This window comes from Heterocephalus glaber, unplaced genomic scaffold, assembly GCF_053883595.1.
Source record: "Heterocephalus glaber isolate CG9 unplaced genomic scaffold, H.glaber_assembly_v1.0 deba00001457, whole genome shotgun sequence".
NCBI lineage: Eukaryota > Metazoa > Chordata > Mammalia > Rodentia > Bathyergidae > Heterocephalus > Heterocephalus glaber.
Window position 1 is genome coordinate 15,158,445 of NW_028258305.1, and position 9,833 is coordinate 15,168,277.

At 39.6% G+C, this 9,833-nt stretch overlaps 1 pseudogene; it reads left to right on the forward strand.

The window, feature by feature from the left end:
- The first annotated feature begins 551 nt into the window (after positions 1–551).
- LOC101699323 (centromere protein H pseudogene) lies at positions 552–1,408 on the forward strand (annotated as a pseudogene).
- Positions 1,409–9,833: the final 8,425 nt, after the last annotated feature.

Genomic DNA, 9,833 nt, shown 5'->3' on the forward strand with positions numbered 1-9,833 from the left:
TAACAGGCATTTCACTGGTAAAGACATATAGATGTTAAATAAGCACTCAAAATATGCTCATTATTATTAGTCATTGGGAAGATTCAAATTAGATTTACAATGAGATACTTATACACACCCACTAGTCGACCTAAAGTTTGAAGACTGACTGGCCCAAATGTAGGCTAGTATGTGGACCAACTAAAATTCTCATACATTGTTGGTTAAAATGTAAAAAAGTGTAACCACTTTGGAAAACAACTTGTAGTTTCTTTTTTCCTTTTTAGTTTCTTTTTTCCTTCCTATGTAGTGCAAGCTGGGCCTCAAACTCACCATGTAGCCCAGGCTGACCTCAAACTCCTGGCAATCCTCCTGCCTCAGCCTCCTGAGGGCTGGGATTAAAAATGTGTTCCACCACACCTGGCACAACTTGTAGCATCTTAAAACTTTGCACACACGGACCAGGGATTTAGCTCAGTGGCACCACGCCTGCCTCGCAAGTGCAAAGCGCAAGGTCCTGAGTTCCATCCCCGGTACCCTAAAAAAAAAAATTTCTCTCTCTTGGCGCCGCCCAGCCGGCGATGGAGCAGCAGGCGGAGGACCCGCTAGGCGTGGCTTCCTCGGACCCTGGAGGGGCAGGCGGGCCGCCAGAGGTCACCGGCAGCCAGAAAGCACGCAGCGAGGAACACATGGCGCTGCTGTTCAGGCTGAGAGCACAAACAAAACAACAACTCTTAGAATATAAGTCGATGATTGATGCAAATGAAGAAAAACCTTCAGAACAAATCATACAAGAAAAACAAATTGAAGCTAAAGTTGAAGACCTGCAAAATGAAATTGAAGAGGTAAAAATTGCCTTGGAAATGAAAAGTCTTGCATTGAGCAGGATGCAACTTTCAGCTGCACTTAAAAACGACCTGGAAAAAATTAACACTGGGAACAGTGTGCTCATGGATACCATGAAAGAAGTATTAAAGCTAAATAAATCAGTAATGAAATTACAGCAGGAATCTTGGGAATTAGAAGAAAAACTACTTGATGTTAGAAAGAAGAGATTTCAATTAAAACAAGCTTCAGAAAGCAAGCTTTTAGAAATAGAAACTGAGAAGAAGAAACGGAAAGAGGAGTTGGGCAGTATGGAAAATTCGGACAAGATAAAGACCATGAAACAAAGCCTACAGAGGGAGAGACAGATTGCTACAGTTATTCAACATGTGTTCCAGAACCTCATTTTGGGGAGTAAAGTCAACTGGGCAGCAGATCCAGCCCTCAAAGAAACTGTTCTGGAGCTTGAAAAGGATCTCACCATGATCTAATAAGAATTCTGTTTTGGGCCAGGTGAGGTGGAGCACACCTGTGATCCTAGCACTTGGGAGGCTGAGGCAGGAGGATCACTGCAAATTCAAGGCCAGCAGAGAACTGTATTTTGCATTTTGGGGTTTTTGTCTTTGATATGTCATTTAAATAGCAAGTTTCAGGTGAAATGAATTTCCACTGTTTTTGGAACTATCCTAATGCTGTAATTTTTTTTTTAGCTTGAATTAACACTATAGCATAGAATCGCTCATTTTAAATAATAGTAAAGTAATTAAATACTCAAAAAGGGGGAAAATCTTAGTCATAGAAAAAAGACATCTGGTCCAACCTGTGATGAATATGGACTTTTTTTTTGGATATTCCTGGCAGTCCCGGCTTTTATTTGTAATGCTTATGTGCATTTATGCATTTGTCAATCAAAATACAGAGAAGTATCCAAAAAAACCACAAAAATTTTGCACACACAACTACCAGATGACCCAGCCATTCTCCTAAGTGTTATCAAAGAGGAAAGGAAATATATGTTCCATAAAGACACATATGTCCATATTCATAGCAGCTTATTGGTAATAGCCCAAAACTGGAAGCAATTAGCATATGTTACCTCTACTCTGACACAGCCACAATGCCAGACTGTGGGTACCATAACTATCACAGATCTAATACCATCCATCATCCCTTCATCTTGGTACCACTTGCTCAAGATTCAAAGTATGGGAAAAAAAAAAAAAAAGTATGTGGTGGCCAAACCTGGGGCAAGAGGATGTCAGGGAGTGAATAAGGGTGAATCACACCCCTCAGGCTCTGCAGTTGAAAGGAAGAGCCTGCCTTCCATCAAGCCCAGATAACCAGATTCCTAAATCAGCAAGCAGGTTCAGAGGTGTGGCAGCCAAAAACAATTATAGATGTCTACTTACTGGAAGTGTTATGAACAAGGGAAATTAGGATTGTGTTTAGTAGGACTGTGGGTGCTAGCAGAATTAGGCAAATGTATCATATTAGTAGTTATTGACTTGAATACTGTCCACAAGGCTGGGGGATGGCTCAGTAGTAGAGTATATGCCCAGCATCCAAGAGGCCCTGGGTTAAATCAGCACCAAAAACAAACAACAAACAAAAAATTGTACAAAATGCTTTGTTCTTGAGAGTTTTCTTTAAATTAAAGTATTGGTTCACAGTGGATTGTATTAATGAATGATGACAGTAAGAACATACTGGCCTGAGTTTTTCCACTGCACATGTGAGTAAAAACTGAAGTGAAATGATGAGGTGTTGAATACTGTGATTCTTGGTCTTCAACTGATGTTGTTTAAAACTGAATTACCGTGGCTGGAAATGTAGCTCAGTGGTAGAACACTTGCCTAGCATGCATAAGGTCCTGGATTCAATCTCCAGCACTGCCAAACAAAACAAAACAAAACAAACAAAAATGGACTTACTAGAAGCCATGGTGGCATGTGACTATAGTCCGAGCTCTGGGGAGGCTGAGGTAGAGTCACTTGAGACTAACCTGAGCAAAAGAACAAGACCCTGTTTTAAAATGAATTAAATAGCCTTTCTTCTGGGCCAGGGATGTAGCTCAGTGGCGCTGTGCCTGCCTGGCAAGTGCAAGGTCCTGAGTTTGAGCTCCAGTACCAAAAATAAATAAATAAATAAAAATAAAATAAAATGAATTAAATAAATAAATGAAATACATAGTGAATCTGATTACTTGGACATTCATAGACAAAACCATGAACCTTAACCTAAATGTCATACTTCATATAAAAATTAACTCAAAATAAGAATTAACTCATAATGGATTACTGACCTAAATGTAAAACAAAACTGAAATGTTTAGAAGAAATGTCTTTGGAATACATGACTGACAAAATTCTTAGACTTGACACCAATCAAGACTTTGATATATAAAAGGAAAAACTGTCTGTAGTCCCACCTACTTAAGACACTAAGGCAGGAGGATCAAAAGGTAAAGGCCAGACTGGGCAATTAATAAGACCCTGTCTCAAAATCTTAAAATAAAAAGGACTGGGGATGTAGCTTCGTATACTCTGGGTTCAATTCTCAGTACAAAAAACAGGAAAAATCGATAAATTTGACCTCATCAAAACTAAATAATTATTTTTCTATTTAGTTTATTGGTGCATTTTAGGCGTACAATACAGTTACGTTCATCACTGGGATCTTGTACCTTTACATGATGTATCTTGGTTCTTATTTTTTCCCCATTCCCCTGCGCTCCTTTCACCCCCTCCACCCCTCCCTATTTACAAAGACTTTGTTTCCTCTTCTCATATTTTTTCTTTTCCCTTCTTTTTTTTTCTTTCATACGGGGCGGGGGGGCTCGAACTCGGGTCCTTGTGCTTGCGCAGCAGGCGGCGAAACCACTGAGCTAAATCCCCCGTCCTTCTTTTCCCTTCTTTCATTTCCCCTTCCTTTCCCACTTCCCCTATTCCTTTAAACATTTTCTTCCTATTTCACAATATCAATTATACATTTTTATTCTTATTAACACTTTTAGTTTTTCATACCAGAGAAACTATTCAGTATTTACACACGTGTGTCCTATTTATTTCACTTAAGAGTATGGCCTCAATGTGCATCCACTTAGCTATAAATGTCTCTAGTTTCTCATTCTGTATGGCTGAGTAGTACTCCTTTTTATAAAAAAAAAAAACCCCACATTTTCTTATCCAGTCTCAAGTTGATGGACAAATTGGCTGTTTCCAAATTTTAGCTATTACGAACTGTGCCACTATAAACATGGGTGTGCATATATCACTGTGGCATGATTCTTCTAATTCTTTTTTTTTTTTTTTTTTGTACCAGGGATCAAACTCCGGACCTTGGGCTTGCGAGGCAGACACCGGAACCACTGAGCTAAATCCCCTGCCCTGATTCTTTCAGTTCTTTTCGGAAGATACCCAGTAGAGGAATAGCTGGGTCAAATGGGACTTCCAATCCTAGTTGTTTGAGGTATCTCCATACTGATTTCCACAGTGGTTGCACCAGTTTGCACTCCCACCAACAATGGAGAAGGGTTCCTTTCTCCCCACAACCCCACCAGCACTTGTTTTTGGTTGATTTCATGAAAACAGCCATTCTTTCTGGGGTGAGGTGGAATCTCTGTGTTGTTTTCATCTGCATCTCTCAAATGACCAGTGATGTTGAACATTTTTTTATATGTTTATTTGCTGCTTTTACTTCTTTGTCTGAGAAATGTCTGTTCATTTCAGATGCCCATTTTTGAATTGGATCTTTATATTTGAGGGGGTCTGATTTTTTTGTGTTCTTTATGTATTCTAGATAGTAGAGGGCCAGGGATTTAGTTCCCATGCTAGTGAGGATTTTTTCATAAAGTCCTTTCGTATGCCAGTTCTTCCAGAGTTCTACCTAACTTGTCTTCCAGCAAGTTTAGTGTTTCTGTTTTAATATTTAGATCTTTAATCCACTTTGATTTCAGTTTAGTGCATGGTGAAAGATAGGGGTCTAGTTTTAATCTTTGACAAGTTGAAATCCAGTTTTTTCAACACCATTTATTAAAGAGGCTATCTTTCCTCCAGTTAGGATATTGGCTCCTTTGTCAAAGATGAGGAGGCTGAGTGTGTCTGGAGTTGTTTCTGCATCTTCTAATCTATTCCTCAGGTCTGTTTTTTTGCCAGTACCATGCTATTTTTATCACAGTGGCTTTGTAGTATAGTTTCAAGTTGGGGATTGTGATACCTCCTGCCATGACTCTATTCCCTAGAATTGCTTTTGGTATTCTAGTTCTCTTCTGGTTCCAGATGAACTTTCGGATTGTTTTCTCTAGGTCTGTGAAATATACTGCTGGCATTTCAATTGGGATTGCATTGAATCTGTATAGCAGTTTTGGAAGTACGGCCATTTTCACTATATTAGTTCTTCCTACCCAGAAACAGGGGATATCTTTCCATTTTCTTATATCCTCTTTGATCTCTTTTTTCAGAGTTCTGTAGTTTTCAGTGTAGAGGTCTTTTGCTTCCTTCGTTAGATTGATTCCTAAACATTTTATTTTTTTGGATGCTGTTGTGAAAGGGATTGTTTCCCTTATTTCTCTCTCAGTGAGTCTGTTATTTGTGTGCAAGAAGGCTATTGATTTTTGAGTGTTGCCCTTGTATCCAGCTACTCTACTGAATCTGTCAGTTAAGTCTAGAATTCTTTTGGCAGAGTTTTTTGGGTCTTCTAAGTAGAGTATCATATCGTCAGCAAATAATGACAGTTTAACTTCCTCCTTTCCTATCTTTATTGTTTTTATTTCTTTCTCTTGTCTAATTGCTGTGGCTAATGTTTCCAAAACTATATTGAAGAGGAGTGGTGATAGTGGACATCCTTGTCTTGTTCCTGCTTTTAGTGTGAAGGTTTTCAGTTTTTGAGCATTTAGTATGACGTTGGCTGTTGGTTTTTCATAAATAGCCTTTATCAAGTTGAGATAAAGACCATCTATTCCAATTTTCTGCAGGGTTTTTTATCATGAATGAGTGTTGAATTTTATTGAATGCTTTTTCTGCATCTATTGAGATGATCATATGATTTTTGTCCCTGACTCTGTTAATACAGTGTATTACATTTATTGATTTATGAATGTTGAACCATCCTTGCATCCCTGGGATAAATCCAACTTGGTCAGAGTATATGATCTTCTTGATGACCCTCTGTATTCTGTTTGCCAGTATCTTATTGAGGATTTTTGCATCTATGTTCATTAGGGAGATTGGCATGTAGTTCTCTTTTTTGGTTGGGTCTTTCCCTGGTTTTGGAATCAAAGTAACACTTGCTTCCAGGAATGAATTTGGAAGTATTGCTTCCCTTTCAATTTCATTGAAGAGTTTAAAGAGTATTCACAGTAGTTCTTCTCTAACTGTTTTGTAGAATTCAGCAGTGAGGCCATCAGAACCTGGGCTTTTCTTTGCTGGTAGATTTTTAATGACATTTTCAATTTCACTGATTGTAATTGGGGTGTTTAGAATTTTTATATTTTCTTAATTCAATTTTGGTAATTCATATGTATCTAGAAATCTGTCCATTTCTTCTGTGTTTTCCATTTTATTAGAGTATAGGTTCTCAAACTAGGTATTGATGATCCTCTGGATTTCTGCTGAATCTGTTGTGACTTCACCTTTTTCATTCCTAATAGCATGTAACTAAATACTTTTTTTAAGACATGGTCTCACTATGTCATTCAGCTGTCCTTGAACTCAGTTATGTAGCCCAGGCTGGCCTCGAACTCACAGCTATCCTTCTGCCTTAGCCTCCTGCATGAAGAGATTACAGGCATGAGCCACCATGCCCACCTTCTGTATTATTTTTTACAACTACATATGATTGTACAGCTTTCTCAAAATAAAATATTAATTAAAGAAAAATCAGCTTCTATAGTTCCAGTGCTTAGGAGGCTGAGGTGAGAGGATTGCTTGAGACCTGGAGTTTGAGACCATCCTGGGTATTACCATAAGACCCCATTTTAAAAACAAAACCAAAAAAACACACAACAAAACCATCAGGGCCGGGGATTTAGCTCAGTGGCTCTGGTGCCTGCCTCCAAAGCACAAGGTGCCGAGTTTGATCCTCAAAACCAAAAAAAAAAAAAAATACTAATCTAAAAACAAAACCATCAAAAAACATTGTCCCACCCCTGTAATCCCAGCTATTTGGGAGGCTAAACCAGTTAGGATGGAAAATTTGAGGCCAGGCTGGGTAACTCAGTGAGACCCTGTCTCATAATAAAAAACAAAAAGGGCTGGTGATGTAAATCATGGCAAAGGGTTCCTAGGCTTGGGCCCCAGTACAGGGAAAACAAAAACAGAAAAACCTCAGCAACCGAAAAATGGAATTAGGGCCAGGGATTTAGCTCAGTGTTTCCACTGCCTGCCTCGCAAGTGCAAGGACCCAAATTCAATCCCCCGTACCAAAAAAAAAAAGAAAAGAAAAATGGAATTAAGTGCTGAGTCCAGGAAGTCAGCCCATAACCTATGGGTAGGGTGGCAGTTTTACCCAAATCAACTGCTCATTTCCACCGAAGACTATCCAGAGGTCCCAGGTAAAGTGGTCTTAGATGGGGAGAGGAAGGATTTAACCTTGTTTTCTGGTCTAAATGGGAATGAGGAGCCTACACTTTGTAAGGAAGCCTAGAGCTGCTTCTTTTTGCTTTAACTTTGTGAACATATCTGTATGTAAAAGAATACGCATGCGTATAAAAAGGTATATATAAGTGTACATCTCAATGAATTTTAACATACTAAACATGCTCATTAATCAGCTCTCAGATGAAGCAATAGAACATATCAATCCCAGGGAATTGCCCTTTTCTTCCCCTTCTATTCTTTGAGCCCAGGGATAACACTAAGAAATATTCTCACACCATAAATTACTTTGACCTGTTACACAGGTACAAATGGGATTACTACACAGAACATCCTCCATCATGTCTGGCTATTTTTGTTGCAACATGTTTCCATGATTCATCCATATTGTTTCATTTTGTTTTGTTTTTTGAGAGGGGGTCTCTTATGTAGCCCAGGCTGGCCTTGAACCATTGCAGATAGGTAAGTTAATCGGATATCTTGTAGGCAGTTAGACAGGGCCAGCCCACAAGGAGCCAACATGGTGGAAAGTGAAGATACATTCACTGAAGGCCACCATTGTAAAAGGAGAGAAATTAGCACACCCATGTAGGATGAACAGCAGTGATTGATATTCTAAATAGGTATCAGTCACCTGGGTGGGGGGCCAAGGTCTTAACCCAGCCTCTCCAGGGAATACCCCTATCCTACCCTTACTGAAAATCCTTGTAAGCTTGCTATGTGACTTGCTCCCCCATTTGACCCCCATTTAATCAATATTGCCTGGGTGACTGACTGTACTTGTAATTTTATTGCTTGGTCATGGTTTTGTCCCACCTCATGCCCGCCTTGTAAATTTCCATTGGGTCTTAATAGTTTCGTCCCACTTTGTACCTGCCTCACCACAAGGCTTTGCTGTATAAAACATCTTTGAAAAGTGGGGTAGGAGGGCAACCCACTTTCCGGTCCCCCTTGTGTCTCTCTTTGGCTCTCTTTCTCCCAATAAATTTTTCCTACTCTTAACCTCCGTTGCTCCTAGAATTCATTCTTCGATTTTAGAGAACATGAACTCGAGTTTTGGATATCTAGCAGGTGTGGGAGTTACATCTCTTTCCCCCTATATCAGAATGACCAGCAATCCTCCCCCCTCACCCTCCCAAGTGCTGGGATTACAGGCATGTTCCACTACACCCAGCCTGATTCATCCATATTGTTACATGTATATGTGTGGATTTTTGTCCTCATTGCTTTGTATTACTATTTCTTTGTGCAAATATGTATCCATTATACTGTTTGTTTTTTATTTTTTGTTACCGGGGATCGAACTCGGGTCCTTGCACTTGTGAGGCAGGTGGCAGAACCACTGAGCTAAATCCCTGGCCCTTGTATCCATTGTACTGTTGATAGGCATTTGTATTGGAGGACGATGGATCTGCCTAGAAACGGCTTTTTAGAAAAGTGCTAAAGAAAAAAATACAGGGCTGGGGATTTAGCTCAGTGGTTCCACTGCCTGCCTCTCAAGCTAAGGACTCGAGTTCGATCCCCGGTACCAAAAAAAAAAAAAGAAAAGAAAAAAAGACAACAGAGACTTGTGTAATTTCAAAGTGTATGGGGGGCCAGGAGGTTAGTGCTTCAGAGTGGACAAAGACAAAGACTCTCCAAGCTAGCCAGCATTTATTGGGTGCACCCAATAATTGGAGGGAGTATCAGGTGATTTAGGGGGTGGCAGTTATCCTAGGTCAATGCGGATATTATGCTGGTGAAGATCTTGGGTGCATGAGGATCTTATGTTGATGAAGGCAGTAAGGAGAGCATGCTTACAATAATAGGTGGGATGAGTTAAGCTGATAAGGAATCTGTCCCTCCCCAAGTGAAACCTTTCTCTTACTACTTGGTTCTCAAAGAACCAGGATGTCTTTAACTGATGCAGTCTTGCCCTTGAGTATTACAGCGTAACAAGACTATTGAGGCCTCAGCTGTGACTGGAGGCAAAAAACAGAGTTCTATTTCTGAATGCCATGGCTGGCTCATGGGCAAAGGGACATTGGGCCTTAGACAGCTACAGTCATACTTTAATTATGAAATGATTTTTCTCCAAAATTATGTAGAAATGGTCCCGATACATTTGTATAGTTCTGTTTTAATCTTTTGAAGTACTGTTTGAATGTTTAAATCAATGGCTTTTGGGGAATTTAGGTATCCTTTTTATTTTTATTTTGACTGGGGATTGAACTGGGGGGTCTTTACCAGTGAGCTACATCTCCATTATTTTTTATTCATTTATTTTCATTTTGTACTTTTTTTTTTCTTTTGAGACAGGGTCTTGCTAAGTTGACCAGACTTGGCTCAAATTTGGGATCCTCCTGCCTCAGCATCCCAGAGTCCTGGGATACAGGGATACAGCACCACACTCAGTTTAAATGTGTACATTTTTGTTGGTTATTTTCCAAATAGCCA